The sequence below is a fragment of the Equus caballus genome, chromosome 18 (genome assembly GCF_041296265.1).
Source record: "Equus caballus isolate H_3958 breed thoroughbred chromosome 18, TB-T2T, whole genome shotgun sequence".
In the NCBI taxonomy this organism is placed as follows: Eukaryota; Metazoa; Chordata; class Mammalia; order Perissodactyla; family Equidae; genus Equus; species Equus caballus.
Window position 1 is genome coordinate 37,839,601 of NC_091701.1, and position 27,563 is coordinate 37,867,163.

Consider the following 27,563-nt stretch of genomic DNA (forward strand, 5'->3'; position numbering starts at 1 on the left):
TCTGACACTGGGACCGTGTGAGTGTTCCTATCCTCCCTGACCCTTCCCACCTCTACAGACTGTCACATTTTCTTTTTTAATGTTGCCTAATTTTACTGGTGAGAAATGGTATTTCTACTTCCATTTCCCTGATTACTAGTGAGTTTGCAAATCTTTTCATATATTTTTGACCATAACACTTGCTTTTTCTCTTAACGTCTATTTATGTACATATTGTTGATCTTTTCCCAAAAGATGTGTAGAGGTCTTTGTGTGTTAAATTACCCTTTTCTATCATAGAGGTTGAAAAGAATTTATCCAGTTTCATGTTGGTCTTTCAATTTTGCTTACATTGCTTTTCGTAAAATTTTCTTTTCCTTTTTATATATCAAAAATTGTTCTTTTCCTTTGTCTAGTACCTGCACTGTGCCAGGCTCTCTTCTAGGAGCCAGAGATATAAAAGGATTAAGAACATTTACAGTCTAATGGAGGGAGATAGACAAAAAATTGTATAAATGTTAGGTGGTTCCTATGTCCTGCAAAGGATAAGCAGGAGAGAGAGTCAAAAAGTGTTGGGGAGTTTGGGGCTGCCAGTTTACAAAAAGCCGTCCAGAAGCCCTCTCTGAGAGGGTGACATTTAATCAGACCCCAGAAGAAAGCGAGGGAGTGATCAAGAGAGGGAAGGACTTTTCAATCGGGGAAACAGCAAGTGAGGGAGGACCCTGCCAAAAGTGAAGAAGAGCAAAAGGGCCAGAGGCCAAGCGGATGAGTGAAAGGTAAACGCTAACAAATGAAGTCAGAGAGGCAGCGGGTATCAAACCAGGTAGAACCTTGTTGGCTGTGATGTGACAAGCCACTGGGAGATTTTGAGCAGTATATCTGACTTCATTTTAAAGGATCCTTCAGCCTACACTACAGAGAATAGACTATAAAGGATGAGAACAAAGACTGAAGCAAGGAGAACGATTATGAGGATACTGCAATAGACCAAGTAAGATATACTAGCTTCTGGGAATTTTGACATGCTTATGAATTATTTTCTTTAAGACTATAAAGAAAATATGCAAATATTTTCTCCTTGAAGCTAAGTTGAAATTTTTGTTTATAATTAGATTTTTTATCATGTGTAATTTATTTTATTTACTTGATTTATTGAGATATAATTGATGTATAACATTGTATAAGTTTAAGGTGTACAACATGTTGATTTGATATATTTATATATTGCCATGTGATTACCATCCTAGCATTAGCTAACACCTCTATCACATCACATAATTATCATTTCAGTGAGAATAATTAAGATCTAGTCTCTTAGCAACTTTGAATTATATAATATAGAATTGTTGACTAAAATCACTGTGCTGTGCATTAGATCTTCAGAACTTATTCATCATCTAGGTGCAAGTCTGTACCCCGTAACAACATCTGCTCAATTCCCTCACCATTCTACTCTAAGTTTCTATGAGTTTGGCTTTTTATATTCCACATTTGTCTTTCTCTGTCTGGCTTGTCTCATTTAGCATAATGTCCTCAAGTTCCTTCCATGTTGTTACAAAAGACAGGATTTCTTTCTTTCTCTTGGCTAAATAATATTCAATTTTCTCTGTGTGTGTGTGTGTGTGTGTGTGTGTATTTTTTCTTTATCCTTTGATCCATTAACAGACACTTAGGTTGTTTCCATATCTTGGCCATTGTGAATAATGCTGCAATAAACATGGGAGTGGCCATATCTCTTTGATATCCTATTTTCATTTCCTTTTGATATATACCTAGAAGTCAGATTTCTGGATCATATAGTAGTTCTATTTTGAATTTTTTGAGAAACCTCATTCTGTTTTCTATAGTGGCTAAACCCATTTACCTTCCCACCAAAAGTGCACAGGTGTTCCCTTTTCTCCACATCCTCAGCCACACATTATCTCGTCTTCTTGGTTATAGCCATTCTAACAGGTGTGAGATGATAGCTCATTGTGATTTTGATTTGCATTTCACTGGTGATTAGTGATGTTGTGCATCTTTTGCTGCGCTTGTTGACCATTTGAACGTCTTCTCTGGAAAATTGTCTATTCAGTTCCTCTGCCCATTTTTTTTTTTTTAAAGATTTTATTTTTTCCTTTTTCTCCCCAAAGCCCCCCAGTACATAGTTGTATATTCTTCGTTGTGGGTCCTTCTAGTTGTGGCATGTGGGACGCTGCCTCAGCGTGGTCTGATGAGCAGTGCCATGTCCGCGCCCAGGATTCGAACTAACGAAACACTGGGCCGCGTGCAGCGGAGCGCGCGAACTTAACCACTCGGCCACGGGGCCAGCCCCTCTGCCCATTTTTTAATTGGATTTTTTGTGTTTTTTGTTATTGAGTTGTATGAGTCCCTTATATATTTTGTATATTAACCCCTTATCCAATATATAATTTAGAAATATCTTTCCTCATTCTGTAGGAAGAATTAATATTGTTAAAATGTCCATACTACCCAAAACCATATATAGATTCAATGCAATTCCCATCAAAATTTCAATGACATTTTTCACAGAAATAGAAAATACAGTCCTAAAATTTGTATGGAACAACAAAAGACCCCAAATAGCCAAAGTAATCCTGAGAAAGAAGAACAAAGCCAGAGGCATCGTACTTTCTGATTTCAAACTATACTCCAAAGCTATAGTAATCAAAACCATATTTACTGGCGTAAAAACAGACATATAGACAGTGGAACAGAACAGAGCCCAGAAGTAACCCCTCACATATATGATCAACTAATATTTGACAAAAGAGCCAAGAACAGTCAATGAGGAAAGGATAGTCTCTTCAACAAATGATGTTGGGATAACCACAGGCAGAAAAATGAAATTGGACCCCTTATCCTCTACCACGCACAAAAATTAACTCAAAATGGCATTAAAAACTTAAACATAAGACCTGATATCATAAAACTCGTTGAAGAAAACATAGGGAAGAAGCTCTTGACGTTGGTCTTCACAATGATTTTTTGGGATATGACACCAAAAGAATAAGCAACAAGAGCAAAAATCAACAAGTGGGAGTATATCAAAATAAATTTCTTTGTACAGCAAAAGAAACAATCAATAAAACGTGCAATTTATTTTAAAGTAAAAGGTAAAATAGGGCTTCTGCCTTTTTTCTCCACACTTACCTGTTTTTTCAAGGACTGTTTGGGTTAAATGTTTTGTATTTAGACCTTTTATCCACCAAGAATTTATTTTGTGAGTGATAAATTAGAGATCCACCTTTAAGGGCCTTTTCCCCAAAGTCTACTATTCTAGCAACATTTAATTTAAAAAATTATCTTTCCTTTTGTCATAAATAGGAATCCATTGCCAAATCTAAAGTCATGCAGAGTTACCCTCCTATTTCTTCTAAGACTTTTATAGATTTGACTGTAGTAGTTACGTCTTGTCTTTGAAATTTTTCAGTTACTTTTTGTATACAGTATGAAACAGGTCCAGTTTCATTCTTTTACATGTGGATATCTAGGTTTCCATACCATTTGTTGAAAATCCAATTCTTTTCCCCATTAAACAGTCTTTGTCTCCTTGTCAATAATCAGTTGACCATAAACACATGAATTTATTTCTGAATTCTCAAGTCTATTCCATGGATCTATATGTCTATCCTTAGCCCATATCACGATGTCTTGATTACTGTTGCTTTGTAGTAATTTTTTGGGAATTGTGAGTCTTCCACGTTTGCGTGTATTTTTCAAGGTTGTTTTGCCTGTTCTGAGTCCTTTGCAATTTTTTTGAATTTTAGCATCAGCTTGTCAATTTCTAAAAAGAACCCAGCTAGGATTCTATAGGGATTGCATTGATTCTGTAGATCAATTTGAGGAGTGTTGCCATCTTAACAATATTAAGTCTTCCAATCCATGAACGTGGGATGTTTTTCCATTCATTTAAATTTTCTTTTGTTTCTTTCCACAATGCATTGTGTTTTTCAGAGTACAAAATTTGCACTCTTTTGTTAAATATATCCTTACGTATTTTATTCTTTTTGGATGCTATTGTAAATGAAAATTTCTTAATTTTATTTTTAGATTATTCATTGCAAGTCTACAAAAATACAATTGATTTTACATATATTCATCTTGTATCTTGAAAATTTGCTGAAATCATTAAAAAATTAGTAGATTTTTAGTGGTTTTTTTTTTTTTTTTTGCTGAGGAACATTCACCCTGAGCTAATACCTGTGCCAGTCTTCCTCTATTTTTTAATATGTGGGACACCAGCATGGCATGGCTACTAACAGAGCAGTCTAGGTCCACACCTGGGAACCAAACCCGGGCTGCCAAAGTCGAGCATGCTGAACATAACCACTAGGCCACTGGGGCTGGCCCTTTAGTGGATTCTTTAGGATTACCTCTAAACAAGACCATATTTTCATCTTTGAGTAGTGATAGTTTTATTTCTTATTTTCAACTTGTATTTTTTTAATTTTCTTTCCTTTGTCTAATTATCTCAGCTAGAGCTATCTAGTACAATGTCGAATAGAAGTGATGAGAATGAACATCCTTCTCTTTTTATTGATCTTAGGAGGAAAGCACCCAATTTTTCACTATCACATAAGATGTTAGTTGTGGTTTTATTACCTACCCTTCATCAGGTTAAGGAGTTTCTTCTCTTCGTAGTTTGTTGAATGTTTGTTATCATGGAAGAGTGTTGGATTTTGTCAAATGCTTTCTCTGCATTTTTTTGCATGCTGTGTCTATTAAGATGAACATGTGTTTTTTCTTTTTATTCTATTGCTAAGCTGTATTATTACATTAGTTGATTATCAGGTATGCTTGCATTCCTGAGATAAATCCCACTTTGTCATGGGTATAGAATTCTTTTCATATGTTGTTGATTTGGTTTGCTGGTATTTTATTGAGGATTTTTGCATCCACATTCATAAAAGATATAGGTCTGTGGTTTTCCGTTTTCGTGAAATATTTGTCTGGTTTTGATATCAGGGTAATATTGGCATCATAGAAAGCAATGAGAAATGTTCTCTCCTCTTCTGTTTTTTTTGAAGACCTTAAGAAGAATTGGAATTAACTCTTCTTTAAATGCTTAGTAGAATTTACCTGTGGAGCCATTTGGGCCTGGGGTTTCTTTCTGATAGATTTTTTTGATTACTACATCTATCTCTTTACTTGGTATAAATATATTCAAATTTTCTATTTCTTTTTGAATCAGTGTCAGTAGTTTGTGTGCTTTTAGAAACTTGGCCAGTTCATCTAAGTTATCAATTTTATTAGCAATCAATTCTTTATCATATCTTTTGTAATTATTTTTCTCTGTAAGTTCATTAGTTATGTTCATTCTCTCACTTCTGATTCTAGTAATTTGAGTCATCTCTTTTCTTTTCTTGGTCAATCTAGCTAAAGGTCTGCCAATGTTTTAATTTTTTAAGAGACAGTTTCATTTATTGTTTCCTTTTTTATTTTTAATTTCATTAATTTCTACACTAATATTTATTATTTCCTTCCTTTCTGCTTCTTTTAGGCTTGCCTTTCTTTTTCTACTGTTTTAGTGTGGAAGGTAAGTTTATAAATTTGAGATCATTCTTCTTTTTAAATTTTAGTCATTTATAGCTATAAATTTACCTCTAATCATTGCTTAAGCTACATCCCATACATTTTGGTATATTGTGTCTTCATTTTCATTCATCTCAAAACATTTTCTAATTTCTCTTTTGATTTCTTCTTTAACCATATGGATATTTAGGACTGTGTTGTTTAATTTGAAGGTAATGTCAGTTTCTCAAATTTGTGTAAATTATTTCTAATTCATTCCTTTTTAGTCAGAGAACATACTTTATTTCTATTCTTTTCAATTTATTAAGTCTTTTTCTTTTTTTGTGGCCTAGTATATCATCTATTGGGGAGGATGTTTCCTCAGCACTTGAGAAGAATGTCTATTCTGCTGTTGTTGGGTGGAATGTTCTATGGTGTCTATTACATCTAGTTTGCTTAAAGTGTTGTTCAAGTCTTCTGTTTTCTTGTTGATCTTCTGCCTGTTTGGTGTATCCATTATAAAAAGTAAGGTATAAATCTCTGACTATTAGTATTAAATTGTCTATTTTTCCCATCATTTCTTCTGTGTCATGTATTTCTGTGCTCTGTTAGCGAGATATATGTGTATAATTGTTGTATCTTGCGGACAGATTGATTCTTTTATCATTATAAATGTCCCCCTTTATGTGTAGTAAAATTTTTGTTTTAAAGTCTATTTTGTCTGTTATTAGTATAGCCACTCCACTTTCTTCTGGTTGCTGTTTGCATAATATATCTTTTTTCATACTTAACTTTTTAAAACTATTTTTATTTTTGAATCTAAAGTGTCTGTCCTGTAGACAGAATATAGTTGGATCTTGTTTTTTAAATTCTATCTGACAATATCTGACTTATGATTGGAATCTATTCATATTTAATGTTGTTACTGATATAGTTGGATATACATCTACCATTTTATTTTTTGTTTTCTATCTCTCCAATATCCTTTTTCCTCCCTTTATTCCTCCTTTACTGCTTTCTTTTCATTAAGTGAATATTTTCTAATGGAGTTTTTAAATTTCTTTAGTTTTTTGTTTACTCTATTTTATGATTATTTTCTTAATGATTGATTTCAGGATTATCACATACATATTAACTTATAAGAAACCTCATCAGATTACACTAACTTAATTACGGTGAGATATGAAAACATTATTCCTTTATAGCCCTATTCTCTTTTCCCCTTTTTGTGGTATTATTCTTCTACATACAACATCAATCGTTGCTATAAATCCAATTATGCCTTATTGAAATTATTTTATATAATTTTGTGCATTTTCGAAAAGCTAAGAAGAAAGTTGAGCAAATGTATATTTATAGCTTTTGTATATTAACCTTCTCACTTATTATTTCTGATTCTCTTCATTTATTCTTGTTTCTTCAAGTTTTCAGCTGTAGTCATTTCATTAACTCAGTGCAGCTTTGCCCCTACCCTGCTGTTTTGTGTTGTTATTGGCAAATATATTATGTCTATATGTTATAGATCCAACAATGCTATGTAGATATGATTTTTTACAACTCTTTTTTAAATCAGTTAAGGAGAAAAAATATGCATTTATAATTATAAAATTATATTTACTGGAGTTCTTTGGGTTTGTGTGTGTGTGTGTGTGTGTTTATGTTGATTTGAATTACTGTCTGGAGCCATTTCTTTTAGCCTGAAAACTTTAATACCTTTTGTAAGGTGAATCTTCGGGCAACAAATTCTCTCGTGTTTTTTTGTTTTTGTTTTTGTTTTTGTTTTTAATCTTGGAATGTCTTTATTTCACCTTCATTTTTGAAAGATAGTTTCACTGGATAGAAGACTCTTGGTTGATAGTGTTTACTTTGGTCATTTTACATGTGTTCCCCCACTGCTTTCTGACTTCTACTGTTCCTGATGTGAAGTCAGCTCTTAACTTTATTGGGGTTCCCATTTATTGTTTGTCTTTTCAAGATTTCCCCCTTGTCTTGAGCTTTCAGTCTTCTTACTATAGTGGATCTCTTTACTCTGCTTGAAGTTCATTGTACTCCCTAGATGCATAATTTTTTTCAATAAATTGGGAAGTTTTAAGTCATTTTATTTCTCCCTCTGGTACTTCCATTATGCATTTGTTGGTGCGCTTAATGATGTCCCATGTAGCTCAGATGCTCTTTCTATTTTTCTTCATTATTTTCTTCCTTCGGTTCTTCAGATTTTACAGTCTATTAATCTATTTCCCGTTTTTAAATTATTTTTTCTGCCAGTTCAAATCTACTATTAGCTCCTCTTGTAAATTTTTTATTTCGGTCATACTTTTCAGTCTCAGAATCTCCATTTTTAAAATACTTTCTATATTTTTACTGATTTTCTCTATCTAATAGAACACGTTCATCATACCTTCCTTTACTTCTTTGTTAATGGTTTCCTTTAGTGCTTTGAACATATTTATAATGGCTACTTTGAAGCATTTGCCTGTTGTATCCAATTTTTGTGCATTTTTCACAGGCAATTTCTGTTGCCTGCATTTATCCTCGTGTTTGGGTTGTAGTTTCATGTTTCTTTACACGTCTCATAATTTTTTGTTAGAAGCTGAACGTTTTAGATAATGTATTGTAGCAACTCTGAGTACATCCCCCTTCCTTCCAGGGCTTGTTATTGGCATTTGCTTTTTAACTTGTTTAGTAGCTGACTGAGTTATTTCAGTGAAGTTTATTCCACCCCTCTATCTCTCCCAATGTGAAGTCTCTGATTTGCTTTTCAGGGAGAATAGCCTCCAGGATGCCCACACTCACCCTGGAAAGCAATGCATTCAGCAGGGCTCTCTTTGATTGACTCCTTCGCAGACCACACTCAAGTGTTAAGCTCCACTAATTGCTGGGTCATTGCTCTGTTGTTTTCAACAGTGCTCTGAGGTACAAATTGCTTCACAAGCTAATTCAATTAAATTTGGGGACCTTGAAGTTCCCAAGGTCGGAGATTTGTTTCATTCCCAAGAGGGCTCTTCCAGACACCTCTTTTTCCATTTCTCTCCAGTAAACTAGCTGTCCTACAGCTTAGCCCATATTTCCCATAAATCTAGTAATCTCCTCTCAATTTCCTTTCACAAAAATGTCCACTGTTTTTGAGAGTGCTCTTAGGCCTGACTTCTTCACACTCTTGCAAATGAAGTCAGTTCCTTTGGAGAGGGATTTGTCGATTTCTCAAAATTATTTTTCCCATATACACTCCCACTGGCAATAAATGAGGGCTCTAATTGCTCCACAGCTTGGCCAACCTTTGACGTTGTCTGGTCCTTTTAATTTTAGCCTTTCTGATAGTGGTACCTCATTGTAGTTATAATTTGTATTTCCATTAAAACTAATGATAAGTATTTTTTCATACATTGATCAAATGAATAGTTTATTTTAGGCACCAGTTGTATGCCCATTTTTTAAAAAAAATTGTTTGTCTTTTTCTATTTTATTTTGACAAATTCTTTATATATTATGTCAGATATATGTATTGCAAATATATTCTAGTTTATGAAGTGTCTCTTCACTCTTTTAATGGTGTCTTCTGATGAGTAAAATCATTTATTTTAAAGATTTCCAGTATAGGAATCTTTTTTTTTGGCTAATATTTTCATGTACTTTTAAGAAATCTTTGCCTTCATCAAGGTCATAAATATATTGTCTTATTTTTTTTCTGAAAACTTAACAGTTTTATATCTCACACTTAGATCTAGAAACTATTTTAAATTACTGTTTGTGTATGGTATAGAACAGAGTTTGAAGTCCATTTTTATCTATATGGATATACAATTGGTCCCTTACCATTTATTGAAAACCATATTGCACCTCTACATTGGCATGTCATAACCTACTTCCAAATTCTTTACTTGTTTGCTTTGATGTTTTCATCTATACCTGCACCAATACCACACTGTTTTAATCACCCAAGCTTTACGAAATTTTGATATCTGGTAGTGTATGTCAAATTAATAAACAGAAGCCTCATCAAATTGGGATCAGGAGGCCCAAAGAGGGAGCTCACTTGCCCAACATGTTAGCAGAGCCCAACAGGAAGAGGAAAGACACTATTCTTGACTGGCAAGAAGTTCAGCCAAAGAGACTGTCACAACTCAGCTGAGGTACAGCTACCACACCTCAAACTTTTTGTGTACAATAGCTCTCTCAATTTCCTCTTCCTCTCTATAAAAGAGTTTCTTCTCCCTTGGTACTGGGAGACTTGCACACGGCTCACCATGGTGGCAGACCCTGAAGTACAATTCTTTGCTGATCCCAAATAAACCCATTTCTGCTGGAGAAATAATTTGCTATTTGATTAAGGTCAACATATTGGTGGCCTGTACATGGATCCAGAGAGACTTCCGAGGATTCTGAGGCTAGTGAGCAAACAAGTGTGATACCCACCACAGAGCTCATTGAGCTCGCTACTTTTCTCACCGACCATGGAGTTTGAGAGTAAGTCTTTCTCCTGGATCTGAGCTTCCACTCTCTTTGCATCTGAGGCTCTCCAAGCTTATTCAAGATGTATTTTAAGGCTTCATCTTTTTCTAGTTAAGACTTTGTCTGCAAGTACTCAGATGGCACTTTGCACTGAATCTTTGAATCAGGCGTTCCTTTGAACTGTGCTAGCCTTCAATCCAGTTCCTTTTGGAACCAGACTGTTCCTATCTGAAACTGCGTTGGCCTTCGGTCCAACTTTCAGACTGTTCACTGAAACTGTGCCAAAAGGTGAACACCTTTTGGCCTGACTTTCTTGGGAGCAGACTGCCCCTTGGAATTGCATTGATCAATCTTCAGTCCAATTCTTTTGGGAACCAGCCTGTTCTTTGGAACTGCATTGATTCAACCTTCAGTCCACCGTGATGAAATTGGACTGTTCTATAGGGACGGGCTGGTATTAAGCCTGCAGGCTGTTTGAGCTGTTCAAGTTGTTTGAGTTGCAAGTTGTTTGAGCTGTTTGAGCTGTTTAGGTTGTCTGAGAATTATTCCTTTACTCTAAAGAAAAATTTCTAAAAAAATGACATCCAAGTTATCTATATATTTTGAGGGTGGTCCCCCTACAAGGACCCCAGCTGATTTTATGTTTAAAAATCGTGGTCCTTCCTCATGCGCATTTCTAACTAAATAGACTGATTTAATCAAAAGTAATTTAGAATATCAATGACCATTATGGGGAACTTTTGAACTCCCTAAACTTACATTTTTTAAAACCAAATTGGAAAATAACAGGTTTGTAGTTTTCGAAACTGAATGGGACACCTATTTTGATCGATAATTTGAGGCTTCCAAACATTATCAGGAGTCTAAAATTGCCTCTTTGCAAAATTAAATTTTAAATTAACTGAGGCAAACAAATGTTTAGAGAAAGATAAAAAGGCTTCCAAAGCTTCATGTTCCTCTCCTCTGGCGCCATCTTGTCCCTCTTCCTTGACTTCTTTGTCTCAGACTCCACTCCTTGCACCATCATGTTCCTCTTCCCAGGCTTCTTTGGGTTCCTTTTCCCAGGTTCTGCCATCTTCTTCCTTCCCTTCTATACTGCCTACACCTCCTCTATACTCTCAGTTCCCCCATACTAATATTCTCGCTGAATTTCTTTTCCAAGAACCTCTCCCCACTCTCCCTTCCTCTGAACCTATCAAAACCTGACCCTTTTAGATTAAACCTTCTGAAGATCTATAGGCTAAATCTTTACTTTCTTATACTCCCTGGACTAAAGCTGAACTGCAAGACGCAGTCAAAGATTTTCCCAAAGTAACTGAAGATCCTTATAGATTTGCTGAGGAATTTAATATAGGCATTCAAACTTATCAACCTAGTTCCTCTAACTTATATCAGCTAGTTCACATGCTTGTTGGTGAAGGCCAGGCCCAGCTTTGGATGAAAACTGCTAATTAGGAAAATCCTGAAAGGTCTCTAGAATTACAACCTGGACACCAACCCACTGACTTGTTTTATAATCAGGCTTGGGAAATCACTAGATGACTTAATTAGACAATTCCTGTGGCTTTCAAAAAGTCTGCTGATTGGAACAAAATTCAGGCTCGTGCACAAAACCCTGGTGAGCCTGTTCATGACTATTAAAATCAACTTAAGATTGCTTTTAAGAAAACTCTGGTTTCCTTCAGATGTTGATTCCACTGGGGTACCTTTTAACTCTGTGTTTATTAATGGGCTAAACCAGGATTTTTCCCTCTTAGTAAAAAGGACCAGTGTGGAATGGGAAACTATGTCCACTCCAGATTTAGTGGATCTGGCAAACTAGTTCTCTCACACTCTAGGTGAGTCACCTAAAAGAAAGATCACTAAAATTCCGAATCTTCAACTCCAGCAAATGAAGGCCCCTAAAGAAAACCAAAAACCTCCTAGCTTCTCTTATTATTGCAAAGATCCAGGACATTGAAAAAGAGATTGTTACAGATTTAAGCCCTTCGAGCTCCTTAAGCCCTCTATCCAGGCTTTCCAACGTCCTCCAAATTCTCAATGATGGGGCTTGAAGGAAAGTACAGGGGCTCTTCCCAAACCTCCCTCTTCATTGGCTTGGAGAAACATTTCTCCAGATTGGAGATGAATCTCTTTCTGTTTTAATTAACACCAGAGCCACAATCTCAGTGCCCAACCCCACTACATAAAGCGGACTCTGCCTCCAAGTACTACAACAGTTCAAATCGCGGAGATCTCTAACAAATCTCAAAAGGTTCCTGTTTCTGAACTTATCCACTTTTGTTTGGGCCCTTTGAGAGATAAACACCCTCTTCTCCTTAGTTTTTTCACCCCATCCATCTATTCATCCAAGACTTCTTAGAAAAGTATCATGCCTGGATTTCTTTCTTCCAAAGGGGAGAAATAATTCTACAACTTGACAGTAGCCATCAAAACAGTCAACCAGGTGAATTAAATGACCCTTTGACATCTCTTATTTGCTCTGTCTCTGATGGTACTAGAGCTGATTCTGGAAACACTGGTCATTCGTCCCTATTGCCTCAGCTATCACCCTCCTTATGGGCAAAATCTTCAACTGATATTGATAAAATTCATAGCACACCTTCATCAGGGTTCAAAAACATCCCTCAAAATCTCTCCCTAGAATTAATCAATATTCTATAAGTAAAGAAGCCCTTCAAGGTATAAAGACCATAAAAGAAGATTGCGAGGCTCAAGGTCTCCTTATCCCTTGTACTCATCCCTGTAATACTCTTATTTTACCTGTGAGAAAAACCAAGGGCTGAGGGTAAAACTTTGTCCAGGACCTCTGAGCAATAAACAACATTGTTATCCCTCAACACCCTGTTGTTTCCAACCCTCATATGCTACTAACATCCATTCCCACTGGAAGAAAATTCCTTACTTTAAATTGATTTATGCCATGCATTCTTTAGCATTCCAGTTGATGAAGCTAGTCAATACCTTTTAGCCTTCACTCGGGAAGAAAAGAACTCACCAGGACAGTAGTGACTCAGATTTTTACTGAGTCCTTATTTTTCTCAAAACCTGAAGGCTGGTCTAGATAATATAAAGTTCCCTAGAGGCTCTACTTTGTTGCAGTATGTGGATGATTTGCTTCTTTTCTCTCCTTCCCAAGCCTCCTCCCAGGAAGACAGTATCTACTTGCTAAAGCTTTTAGCTTCCAAAGAACGTAAGTTCACCAAAGAGAAATTGCAGTTTGCCCAAACCCAGTTTCAGTGTTTAGGGTGTCTGATATCAGTACAAGGGCTACACTTAGATCCAGACAGATATCATGGTGTTCTAAGTTTCCTAAAACCCAAAACTAAGGGCTGACTGTGAGGTTTCCTTGGGCTAGTTTGTCGTTACTGAAATACGCTTCCAATGTCTCTCTTATGGCCAAACCTCTATATGTTTTATTAAAGAACAATAACCCTGATCCAATTTTATGGGAAGAGCTGGATGACATAGCCTTTAAGGCCTAAAAGGAAAGTTTGATGAACCCACCTGCTCTTGGGCATCCCAATTATCAGAGTCCCTTTTTCCTTTCTGCACACAAAAACGAAGGGAATACCCTTGAAGTACTCACCCAAATACACCGGGACCACCAAGAACCCGTAGGGTATCATAGTGAACAACAGAACCCTGTGGCATGGGCATACCTGCCTTACAGCCATTACTGCCACTGCCCTTTTGGTTAAGTTACTTAGAAAATTATTGTGAGATCCCCTTTAACCATTTTGTACCTCATGCAGTAGAAACCCTCCTGAATTCTCATCACACTCCACATTTTTCAGTCAGCTGCCTGATCTATGAAATGCTTTTGTTAACTTCTCTTCACATAACTCTTTTATGTTGTAATAACTTTAACCCTGCTGCTCTTCATTTCTCCATTACCAACAAAATCCCTCACCACTGCTTAACATTGATGGATCGCCTCCTAACTCCTCGTGATGATCTCCAAAAGGAAACTCCCTTTGGTAACACCAACTTGTCAGTTCTTCTTTAAAAGATGACAATGGCAAATATTGCAACTCTTTTTGATAGTGTTGAGGCAGCACCTTTACCTATGTCTACTTTGGCCAAACAGGGTGAATTATACACTCTTACATGGGCTTGTACTTTGGCCAAGGGCAAAATTGTCAATATTTATACTGATAGTAGATATGCTTTCAGAGCAGCTTATGATTTTGGGATATTGTGGAAGCAACATGGCTTCCTTATTTCTAGTGGAAATCAAATCAAAAATGATTCCTATGTCCAGGAATTATTGGATGCTGTATTTTTACCTGCTTCTTTAGCTACTATTAAGATGCTGGGCATTCTAAACTTGACTCTTTGGAAACTAAAGACCTTCTAGACATTTCTACAAGAAATGCAGCCCTTAAGGGAATCAACAACAGCCAAGCCTCTATCATGGTCCAAAGGGATATTTCCCCAAATAATAACTCAGAAAAAAGGGCTAGAGAAGCCCCAAATTGGATTCAGAAAAGGAAAAACAAGGTTAAAAATTTAACAAGTATTATTTTGATAAAAAAATAAAACTCTGGTTCAGACCAAATAAAAACCCAGTGCTACCAGAGACTCTAAAATTCCCACTCCTAACCACTGCACATGCATTAAACCATTGCTCTACTGACAAAATAACATTCATGCATCAATATTAGAGGGAAAATACTAACAAGGCTGCAAAAAGTACCACCTTCACTTGTCCTATTTGTCCAAAATACAACCTATTTGGCCAAAAGCATTGCCATTGGTCCTTCTAAATCTCAGATCAACTCCCTTTGGAACTCAAAAACTCTCACCCTTTGATGTGGTCCCAGGATGCCCAATGCACTTGGCTCTTGCCTCTTTTGACCCACAGCTGATAAAATAAAATATATGTCAACACTGCAGATGCCTAATTGTTTTTATTAAAGGTAATCATGTTTTGGTAGAGGGATCTTTTCACAGTGTGCCCCAGGGAGACAAAGACCTTAGGCATCACGCCTTACAACTTGAAGACTTCATCTATTGGAAAAGACACCTCCAGAAGGACTCTCTTCAGGCTTCATGGAGAGGCCCCTATCAGGTACTGTTAACTAACCCTTGTGCCACAAAACTCCAGGGAATAGATTTTTAGATTCATGTGACACACCTAAAGAAAGCACCAAACCCTTACTGGACCTGTGCATCATCTGCTGACCTGAAAGTAAAGACTTCCCAGAATTGAAGCAGACGACATCTAATGAGACAGCTTTCCCAAGATGTCTGGACCAGGCCTGTTGGAAGTTTGTCCCCCAAACTTTTGATGATGACGTAATGTTTCAGATGATCTCCAGTACCTATGATCTTGATAATATATGCACTTTAAAAAAGAAAATGCTTGAGAGTTCTTCCTTCTACCCCTCCTTATTACTCAAATGTGGCTTCAATATGTTTTCCCTCCAACATGGGACATAACTCCAAGGAAGGTACTTCTTGGTGTCGAGGGACAAAAGGCCAATAAACCAGAAAAATCTGACTCTTGATCAGCAATGCTTTAAGAGAAAGATCTTAATCAAAAGTGGGAAAGGTCAAATTAATATACTGAAATCTCATTAATTTGGAGTCAGGAGGCCGAAAAGGGGAGTTCTTATGCCCAACATGATAGCAGAGCTCAACAGGAAGAAGAAAGAAACTCTCTTCTTGACTGGTAAGAAGCTCAGCCAATCAGAGACTGTCGCAACTCAGCCAATGAAAAGCCGCTACACCGGAACTCTTCATTTACAATAGCCCTCCCAACTTCCTCTTGCCCTCTATAAAAGAGTTTCTCCTCCCTTGGTACTGGGAGACTTGCACCTGGTTTGCCATGGTGGCAGACCCTGAGTTGCAGCTCTTTCCTGATCCTGAATAAACCCATTTTTGCTGGAGAAATAAATGGCTGTCTATTTGTTTAAATTCAACAGTAGGTTCCTCAACTCTGTTCTTTTTTGACATTGCCATGGCTATGTTTTGGTCTTTTGCATTTCCGTATAAATTTTACAATCAGTTTCTTTTTCATTCCCTTCCTCGACTCACATAAAATTGTACCCCAAAGCCCAATCAGTGGACCAAAAGATTACATTTGGCAGTCACTGTCTACCCAAAAGTAAAAAGATGCCCAAGGAATTTCTTTAAGAATGTTTGAGAGAGCAACAGTTGAGAATACACTAAAAGAAAAGAAGACATGCTTTAGTGTGATATTCTTATCTATAGAATAATATTGAAGATTGGGCAAAACTAAGAAACAACTGCTTAATATCTACATATTCAAACTATATTTTGGAGATAAACAACTCCAATTCAACTTTAGTACAACTCTATCATAAAGCATTCCCTACATACTTTTCAATGAAAAGGCTGTCCAGGTTATCAACTACAGCATATAACTGTTCCTTAATTGTTTTCTGTATAGAAGTACTGTTTCTCCAACGTGAGTATGAGTTCCCTAAGGACAAAGGACTTTGAGATATTTTCTGTCCCTCAGGGCTAGGCAAATTATAGTGCTTAGTGAAACGCTCAACATATTGAAGTATTCAATAAGTGCATCTTAATTGATTGACAATTGACTGAAGGCCTGTCGGCTGTCTGCTGTCTTACTACTTGGCATTTTCTATATGTTTTCCATCTAGCTCTGGTGATAGTAACCAACAGAGACAGATTTCTTTGCAAGTGACTATATTATCTTTTCAATTTCTCCCTGTAGTGACAGTGGTTATGTGTGTCAGGCACCTAATATTAACATAAGAACCATGAGGTTAAAAAAATTTCTTAATGGCAGACTAAATTTTGGAAGACACTCCTTCACAATAAGAATGGGGAAGGCAGTCCCCAAGTGAAGACACCTTCGGATCCCCTCATACCTATTCAATCTCCTAATCATACACTGTAGAATGCTACCCACAAAACAGACATATTGTGATTATCTGTAAACATTAGAGGATATAGCATTGAGCTGTATTGCCTCCACCAGGACTCTAAGCCGTAAACTTGTAAGTACATTAGAAGCCGACACTCTTAGCAGACTTTGCTGAATTGCTGGCAGCATCAACATCTGATCGATATGCATGTTCACCAGCCAAGCTGACTAGTACATCTGTTCTGTGAAGAAACATACATTCTGCCTCTAGTACAATCAGTGTAATTAAAAATTAACATGCATTAATTGTTAGAGCTGATGTAAACAGCTGATGTTCCACTTAGCACTGTCTTCTGTACATATCATTAGGCAAAGCCAAATATTGTTAAGTAAACAGGCAGCGCTTACAAAAAGGAGAGAAATAGAAAACTAATTCCAACTAAATAAACTGACACAGTATTATAAGTTAAATTAAAACGATTAACCAGAGCCAGATTAGACTCTGGATCTTCAGAGGAAAACAATTATAAAAGTCACATTTAATTATTTGAATCTTATTTTGGTAAATGTATTTAGGCTCAGCCTGAAATAGCATCAGTGCATGCGTGACACACTAGGATTCAGAAGAAGAGCAAAGAACTCTAGGAAAAGTATGATTCAGGATTGATTTATGGCTGAAACATCCCGCGAGAATGCATCAGTCACAGCCACTCCAGTAACCAACGTTCTCTGGGGAGACCCAAATCTGATGCTTAATGTTAAAAAGAGTCTATTTTCTTCTGCATGCATCTGCATAACTGCCATCACTGTCAGTGGGAGTTACAGGCACATACTGAGAAGAGAATATACACCTCAGGAGTTAAGTCCTGCCTGACTTCTTTTTTTATAATGTCATGGCAAAGTGATTTCTCCATCTTGATTCAAAAACAGAAAAAGACCAAAAAAAAAAAACCCAACGAGCCAATCTGTCCAGTGAGGTGCATTCCCAGTTCAGAGAGCAGTTCTGTCTTTACAGATTGCCTGGGGCATTCAGCTGCGAGGGCCCGGGGCACTTCCTCCTCTGCTGAGGCTGTCCCTGCTAGTGGCTTGCCTGTCACTCGCAAGTCTGATTTAAAAATAGTATGGATCTGAATATTGAGAATGATTTCTTAGGCTATTTCCTCATGAAGCTTGACTGAGTTTTAAAAAAAACAAAGTCCCAATAAATTTGTTTTAGCAAGGAAATAAAAATCACAGGGCGCTAGAGTCCAAAGGAGAAACAGACGTATCAAGAAATCACTGCAGAAAACATTACCACATTACTCAGGGTCAACCCTTTTGTGTTTTTGTCTTAATGGCAAAATCATTATAAAGAGAATAAGTATATAAAAACTCCCTTAGCACGTAGGCATGCAACGGTGAGACCTCCATTGTAACTACATAGTGATGTGTTTGAGACACTGCCTGTGTGCTATTTATTCATAATTGTGTGGAATTTGACCGTAAACTGAATTAGTTTGTGTATTAAAGGAAGATATAAAAATGTTGCATCTACTCATAACAAACAACGTTAGATGTGTCAAGGATCCCAGGAATCAAAATGAAGCCTATAAAAGTTAAATAAGTTACATAAATTTAGGAGATGAATATAAAAGCTAGCTTATGAGCTTCTCAGTTTTCTCCTTGCTATTCAAAACCACCATCAATCTGTAGGTTTTAAACATAAAATTTAAAAGTTGGTAGTTACAAGATAACTGTTTTTGAGAATTTAAGGTAAAATATCTTCCTTATTATTATAAAAGTCTATTTGCAAAATACTGAGCTTTTTACTTTAGATACCAATTTGCTATATAGAAATATAGTTGAAAAATTGTGGCATAATATTAAATACATTTTTCTCTTTTTTAAAAATAAAAAATTGATTAAAAATTACTGGATAAACTATTTAAACAAAACAATTTGAAAATGATGCCCTAGTTAGTTAAAAGTTAACCTAAATCCAATACATGGATTATTGATTAAGAAGGTAGTAAAATAGGGGCCCAGCCTGGTGGCGTAGTAGTTAAGTTCGTGTGCTTCACTTCGGCGGCCCGGGGTTCACCGGTTCAGATCCCGGGCATGGACCTACACACTGCTTATCAAGCCATGCTGTGGCAGGCATCCCACATATAAAATAGGGGAAGAAGGGTGCGGATGTTACCTCAGGGCTAAACTTCCTCAGGAAAAAAAAAAAAAGAAAGAAGTAAAATATGCTTCCCATAGAAACTGTAATAAACATCAAGTGTTTCTTTAATTTTTTTTCAAATTACTCAGAAAATCGTGATAATCTTATGGAACCTTTAACACATGAATATCTCCAAGCAGTAACTTGTGAAGTGTTGTAGATATTGATAATTTGTATAATTAGGATAAACTTCTTTTTTATGTTGAAAATTTCTTTTTAAAATGTCTCTCATAGCTTTTTATTTTCTTGATATTATAAACACACACACACACACAATTCAATCAAATCTGGGAAATTGTGACTAATTTCAGGTTCCCATATTTGTACAGTGACTAGACAAGAATTTGCTAAAATTAAAAATTAAAAAAAGGTGTGTACCTCTTCTGTTAAAAGTTGAAAATAGTAAAAGAATCTTCATCTTCAAAGAAAGGCAGGATGAAGAAGATATTTTGTTCATGAAAAGAATAATAATACATTTTTTTCTAGCATTTTAAGGAGGATCTCATATAATACACAATAATGGTTCTTAAATTCTCACAAATATGCATTTTCCCGAAAGAAGAAAGTGTAACTTTGTGTTATTTTAAATCCCTTACAGTCTATAGAAGACTTTCATGAATGCAGTAGTATTAAAAAATAAAATTCAACCGAGTAAATTCGAAGATCTAATTGGCTTTATAGGCGATTCATGACTCGCACAGCATCTCATCTAGCAAGCAGAGAGACTGAGGAGTTATACAAAATGGATGGTTTTTATAGGAAGGAAGGTAGGGCAAGGAAATTATTAGTAAAAGAAGAGAAAGGATTGTTTTGGGCTAGGACATCTTCTCTTTGAGGGTAAGGGACCTGCAAGTGTTTGATCATGCAACTTGCCTCTTCTTCCTTTTGGAGGATGGACAGGACCCATGTGACTGATTACTTCCTAGGTACTGATCAAAAAATTCCAGACTGGTTGATTAAGATTACCTTCCTGGGAAAGGTCGAAACTGCAATTAAGTTAGACATTAAATCTAGGTTTGATATCATGGGCTTTATCACAAGTGACACCATTTTGGACCTGTAGTTTTTCTCTTTAACAGTAGCAACCAAAAAAATGTCTGTCATACGAAGGAAGGCAGGATAAAAATGAATTTAGAAAAATTACTTGTGGTTATTAAAATTCCGTTAATACAGGATAGTTTGTACCTAATGCCTCCAGAAATGTAATAAACATGTTTAGGATTGATTTATCTCCCAATTGCTATCATTTTCTATGTTATTTCATTTTGGAGCACCTCATCTGCTCTCTTTTTCATTGTAAGATCAGGTCAAGGCTTTGTTTTTCATATTTTATTGTGACTTTAGATGTTGGAATTTTCAGGAAATGATGCATATAATTAACAGTAAGAAATATATTTGTACTCAAATTCTCTCTTTACACCCAATCTATCAACAATTTTACCAATGGGATTTAACAAATACAATGAAGAAACTGATATTCACTTTCTCTCTATGCAGTATAGCAATATACAACATCAATATCACAGCTAATCATATTATCTCTTTATTTATGTCCTAAGAAAGAAAACTCATAATTATCTCTGATTCTTGTCATCAGTTTCTTGTTAACGATTGCTTTTCCTTGCTATAGGATACTTTGAACATTCGCTTCTCTTCTCTATTCCTTTGTCCAAAACTACAAATGTGATGTGTTATGAAATTATAATTGCAAGCAAGACAATGTATTTTCAGGCTCCCTATAAGATAAAATATCATCTCTTATGGGTTCCCTTTGGGTTTCCCACTCTTTTTGAGTAGGGAGACTAAATGGTGCATCACGAAGACATGAAATGCCTCAGGAAAGGTTTGTAAAGGAGAGGAGAGAAGAGATTAAGAATAGTCTTTTTATTGTTTTAGCAATTTTGTCACTGACTAATTGCCCCAAGGAATTCAAGAGAGGTGTCAGAGGCAATTAACTGTTTCTCCAAATTGTTTTTTCTGTTATGTTAAGATACACAATCACCAACCACCTTGAACCAGATGGAGCTCCACCACAATGGACCTAAAAGTGCCCAACAGATGACCTTTGCCTCACTTTCAATGCTAAGACCTCCACTCTAGGAGGAGTTTAGGCCTTATTACCAGAAGCTGCAATGTATGTGGAAGCTTGTTTCCCAAATGAGCCTGTGCAAGCAAACATCCACCTCTCCCTTTTGAATATTCATTCTCCCTCCAAAATAAAAGGTCCCTGCTGTCTTGTGTTTGGGGAGAGCTATGACTTTGGAAATGATTCTGCATGGACTCCTATTTGTTGTAAATAAACTCTGCTTTGTGTGACAACTACTTCTGGTGGAGAGTCTGATTTTAACTCACCAGGAAGTGAAACCACTTTGGTTCCATAACATTTTGGCCTTTATTAGTCAACAACTTGAACTCAGGTAATATTATTCATACTAAAAGCAAGGAGTCTCTCTAGCACGATAAAGAGACTCTCTCTCAGGGTCCTTAAAGACTTAGCAATCTTGAAACAACTGCCAATTTAGTTCAAACTCTCAGACACACTTTCGTTCAAGTTGCCCAAACAGCAGAGGGTAGTAACATGGATGCACGTAGTCAGAAGCACTGTCTGAAAACAGGAAAATTGAAGTTGAAATTAAACTTTCAGCCTTCTCTCATGCTATGAAAAAGTACTGAGCTCATCTAAAAAGATAAAAGCAATCAACTAAATTCACCTTGGCCCTTGAATCTGCCCAGAAGTCCTGCTATATTTCTTTAGTTTGCTCTCTCTCTAATGCTCTGCATTGCAGGGACCACAGTGTCTATTTCAGAATTCCTTCCTCAAACTCGTAATCATCTCCTTTGCTCTCAAGGGAGAAATCTCCTAATTCATAGAATACAAAGAAGCCAGAAAGTGATGCTTGCCTCAAGATTCTTCCACTAAACCTGAAAAATCATCTGCATCTTTATCCCCATTATCTCCCTCTTTGTGTGAAAATAGAAGGGTTGTCTGTTTTCTAAGGCTACTTTCTTGCTGGCCTCTAGATTCTACCGTTTCTGATTTCCCAAAGAACCTGTTCTGCCCATTTAATTGTCATTTATTCCTTGTAGCCACACTTCTGGAAAATGTCATTTGCATCATAATGTCTCCAGTTTTTACCTCATGTTGATTCCTCAGTATCAGTTTGCATTTTCAGAGGAGCAGACAAGATTAAATGAACAAGATGAGATTTCTTGGGGGAAATGCCTATAAAGGAGAAAGGAAAGGGAGTATAAGAAAATGGGGTAAGTTTTCAGACTATTATGCTGATATGGGCCCTTGAAGGAGAGATCATGCAGGGAAGATTGGTTAAGAAGAGTCTCAGACTGTAACATAGATCCAGGAGAGTTTCAGCTTGGCCATGGGGTCACCTCGAACCAAAGTTGCCCAGTTCAGGAATGTCAGGTCTCTCAGGAATGGACTTATATTATACTCCCATTGTGCTCAGTCATTGGCTGTGAGCAGCCAGTGGGAAATATGGCCTCTGCTCCAATGGTGGTAAATCCAGAAAGACAGTGCCTAGAGCCAATATTGAGTTATACTCCTGCAACAGGATGTTAGAGTGGGGCATTCTCTTGACAACAATTCATTCTCTCGACAATGAATTCCTGCAATTCATCAACAGATATGCCTCACCATTTAAATCTTTCTCATCCAAGCTCCCAATGGATAAAACCAATGAACTCTGTTTAGTCCTTAATTTTCTTGTCATTTTCACTGCATTTGACGCTGTTGACCACTCCTTTCCTGAAGTTCTCTTCTCTGGACTTCTGCAACACTACCTTTTCAGGGGTTTTTTTCTTAAATCTTGAACTCTTTCTTGGGAGGCTCCTTCTCTGAGAATCCCAGCTAAAATTCACCTTTCCATGTTTTCAAAATTGGTAAGTGTCACCATTATGTATCAGGGTTGATATAAGGGACAAACTGTGAAGCTTGGTATATTAATCAGTTTGGGCTGCCATAACAAAGTACCATAGACTGTATGGCTTAAACAAAACAAAATTTATCTTCTTACTGTTCTAGAGACTAGAAATCCCAGATCAAGATGCCAGCCAATTCAGTTCCTATGAGAGTTATTTTCCTGGCTTGTAGACAGCTGCCTTCTCTCTGTGTCCTCACATGGCCTTTCTTCCGGACATGCATGGAGAGAGAGAGAACCCTTATACCCCCTCTTCTTCTTATAAGGGCACCAGTTCTATCGGATTAGTGCCCCATCCTTATGACATCATTTAACCTTAATTACTTCCTAAAGTCCCTATCTTCAAATGCAATCACACTGGGGGTTAGGGCTTCAACATATGGACTTTGGGAGACACAGTTCAGTCTAAAACATGTAGCATTGCCTTTGATTTTCACCTCTTGCTTTCTCATTGTCCGTATTTAACCTTCTCATCATCCATACTTAACCAATACAGTACTTACCATTTTGCTTCTTAAACGTCTCAAATCTATTCATTCCTCTCCATCCACATCGGCTTTCCAAAACGACAAGACACCTTCCTTCTCACTTGGATTATTGCCACACACTCCTTCCTTGGTTTCTTTGTCATGAGTCTATTCTCACTGCAGACTGGGTGATCTCACTATAATTTAAATCTGATAAATATCAATATCTCATTAAAAACTCTCCAGGATCTTTGACATACAGTTCAAACTCCTTAATACTGTGTGGAAAGCCCTTCAACAACCTGGCCCCTGCCTAGCCTTTCAGCCTCACCTTTGCCACTTCCCTTTATACTCTGCATTCAAGTCAAACAATACTTCCTTTAGTTGTTCCCCTCTATAATACTCTCTCTTCTTCACTTCTGGCTGGATTCATCTTCCTTCAGTTCTTCCTTTGACCAACTAAGTCATTTTTCAAAGACCGTCTGAGAAACCTTCGCCAAATCTGTGAGTCCTGATTTGGCACCTGTTTTTCATGGTCTGAGAACACCCTATTTACAACCGTATTGCAACTGCTTAGCTTCTCTTCTTTGCTAGTTATGGGAAAAATGAAGATTGGAATTGCAGCTGTTCTATGCATCATAACAACACTTGAGACATAACACATAGTCAATAAATATGCCGAGTATCTATTTTAGAAGCATGGTCTTGGAGACGTTGTCTTCTCCTTATATCTCTCACCACACGTCTGTTCATTCATTTGGGCTGGGAATCAGAACAGCTGAATCAGAGCCCTCATTCTACTATTCATTAACTGTGAATTAGCCTTGAGCTAATCTGCCCGGCCCTCAGGGTCTTCATCTCAGGATGTGCCCTCCATGTGAGTGTTGTCCTTCAGGTGAGTTTCTTTCAGAAAAAGCTCGAATTCTACTGGACTAGATGAGCTTTCAGACCCTCTCCAGCTCTAAAATATGGTGTTGCCAGGCTAGAAAATACTGAATTGAGGTAGATGACAAGTGTACAGAGTTACATCACTCAATTATACTAAACAGTTTTTATTATAATGTCCTTTTTACATAGTCTTCTTTTATTAATCTAACACTTGGTAATTTTTTTCACTAGCTCTAGTTCCGTGTTGACTTCATATGGACAGCTTATATCTCTGCACCTTCAGCTTCCATTCCCAACTCTTCTCAGAGCTATCCATCTTACCAACTGGCCAGTGTTCTAGAAGTTTGCCTATGATATCTTAACTTCTCTCTTCCTCAATTCCATCATCTGTAAAATGGGTGTAGTAATAATATCTATAAATATTTTTGTAAAGAATTAAGGAAGTTAATTTTCTTAAAGTGCCTGGTACACAGTGAGCCTTCTATAAAGCTGACAATTATTATTTCAGTAAAGAATCAGACTCTTTTCCATTTACCCTGGTTTGACCCTTGGATTAATTACCTATCATTGTGAGTACAATGACCTTTCAACTGGTTCTTCTGTCTCCAGGCCTTTAAATATTTCTCTAGTTTGTTAACTACCACAAACTTTCAACTTTTGTTTAATAACTTTGGGGCTTCCTTTTTCTTTTTGAGTAAACAATTTTTGTTAACAAAACATAACACACTGTAATTTTCCCTTTTGCTTCCAATTTTTGCCCCCTGTCAATTCCTACTTGTACCTCACTATCCTCCTCTGCAGCCTGAGTATAAAGCAACTTATAGCTTAAATAAAATATGATGAGCATTTTAGTGGAACTGTCACTATGTTCTTGTATCTACATTGCAGTGGCCATGCCTCAGACCAAGTGAACTCTCTCAAATCCATTACAACTTTAAGGGAGGGAGAGTTTTATTGCCGTAAATATTTATTAAAGATACCATGAGAACTCTAGGAATTTTAGGGTCAGAATATAGACCTTCTTTCTGAAAAGTTGCCCCTTATCATCAGGCAGAGGCCCCACAAAGCTCAGTTATTCTGAGACGAAGACTATAGTACCTAATACTTCAGAGGAGAAAGAAAAGAAGACAGACTTGTTTTATATGCTACCTAGTTTGTATAATTATAGGAATTTAGCATAAAAGACCAGATATACTCAATACTCCCTCCTACTCTCACCTCAGCCTGTCCTTACTTCCATTGCCGCCCAGGCAATATGGCATGAAAAGGCTCAGCAAGAAATATTCATTTGTAAAAGAAAAACAAATCATTATAGCAACACTCACTGGTCATTCTGTAGCAAATGTGCAATGCTCAGATTTTGTATTTTCCTGAAATAACATGCACATTTTAGGCATGAAATTATGATTGTTTGACTGTGAAATGCTGCACCCAAACACCATGTGGCTTTTAGCAGCATATCATCATATCAAGAACTATTTTTACCCTTTGGCGATTTTTCCTGCTTTGGCTCTGAGAGCTAGTCCATACGGTATTTGTATGTGGCATCAGTGGCAAAGATTTTTTAGAGGAGTCGATTTCTTATGTAGTACCACGTACCAATGATAGCACAGAATCTAAACTAGAAATTAAAATAACCTGCTTTCAGGTTAAACTGGCAATAAATAAAGTTATAGTGAATATGAAAGAGAGAGAAACAAAGATGACAAAGAACTTGAAGCATGCTTTTCTATTTTTTCTTATTTTCCTTAAAAAATGACATAAGTACCTACTAAGTTGTAGAATATCAGAAAAATGACAGTATATTTTAAATGCATATTCTACATTTCTTCTCCATTGACTTTGAATTCTAGTGGCAATGAACTTTGTCTAGCATCTCATTTGATAAAAGCAGACAGAAATCCTCAGAACTTCCATGTATTTGCTGCCTTTCAGAAGCCTGGGCAGAAGAAAAGAGCAACTTTTTACAAGATTTAAGCACATATTGGTCCCCTTCCAGGACGCAGACATGAAGCCATATAAGAAATATTTTGAAAAGACAACCAAAATTAGCCAAACTCTTTAAACTTCCAAAATGCTTGGAGCAAAAGTCTGTTTTAGTTTAATCCAAATTAGTTTGCAGACTTAACTAGAAAGAGAAGCTATAGGAAAATATGAGCTGGCTTAACGTTTGTGTCTTGTCTATAACTACAAAGTTGGCTTTTGTCTCTCAAAGAGACAGATCTGGTTCTGGGGTTTTCCAAACATGTGATGACATAAAGGTGCAGTGACACTGAGCATAGATTCTCAGATTCAAAAACTCCACTTGCATTGAAAATAAAACAAAATTATGCTAATTCCTATGAAATTTCTACCATCCTGTCCACTTTAAGGAAATAACAGTGTTAGAAAAATTAATTAAACCAGTATTATTTTATACTCACCCAATATATATCGCTGTTTGTCTTGGTGAGCAAATATTTCCAAAGCTGCAGAAACCACTTTTTAAGATCTACTACTGTTAATCATATTATCTTCTTCTCATATTTACTCATGTAGTTACTTCTTTAAGTAGCTTCCAAGTACTATTCCTTTATAATAAAATGTTCCAGAATTTCTATATTTAAACTGAAGCTCAACTTATCCATGCAACCTAACTTGTTGCATATGTATTGCAAAGAAATTCCATTTTGTCAGTTGATTTATTGTTGTATCAGAAGGAATAAACTTTTGAACCCCAGGGGAGAAAAATTATGCTGTTCTATTCTACTCATGACATTTCAACATAAGCCAAAAAATAACTGGGATTATTTTCTCAAGTGAGCAAGCTGAAATTTTTTTTAGAAAAAGAAGGTAAAATTTTTGTCAAAATCAAAGTTTTTATAAACTTTCAATGTAAGAATTGTTCTTCTTTCTCCCAATGCTCAAGCTTCACTTTATACGTCTATCTTTTCTAGAAAAGTATGGCTAAACCATTTGTTCCTTAAAATTTGTCATCAAAATTAAGAAAAAGGATGCTAATTAAAGAACTAAATATGTGAAGTAATGCATTTCCTTCTAGCTAACTCTTTTAGTGAAACATCTGCCTGATAATTGGATTTGGTTGAAGCAATCCAACTGTCCTTGTCATTTTTGATTATATATATTTAAAGTTCCATACAACTACAATAGCAGCAGCCTCAATATCAAAGAATAACTATTATTAAGTGTTCACTGACTTATGCAAGTGTTAAAATAATACTTAAGGTTCTCAATCTTGAGAAGTAGGAACTAGTAAATCTCACTTT

At 36.4% G+C, this 27,563-nt stretch overlaps 1 long non-coding RNA gene across 1 annotated transcript in view; it reads right to left on the reverse strand.

The window, feature by feature from the left end:
• LOC111768905 (uncharacterized) overlaps nucleotides 1-26,958 on the reverse strand; it is a 41,078-nt gene extending 14,120 nt beyond the window's left edge. The window contains exons 1-2 of the long non-coding RNA XR_002801550.2: nucleotides 26,721-26,958; nucleotides 22,144-22,230 (exon numbers count right to left, since the gene is read on the reverse strand). This is a non-coding gene — a long non-coding RNA (uncharacterized lncRNA). The remainder of the gene's footprint in view (nucleotides 1-22,143; nucleotides 22,231-26,720) is intronic.
• Nucleotides 26,959-27,563: the final 605 nt, after the last annotated feature.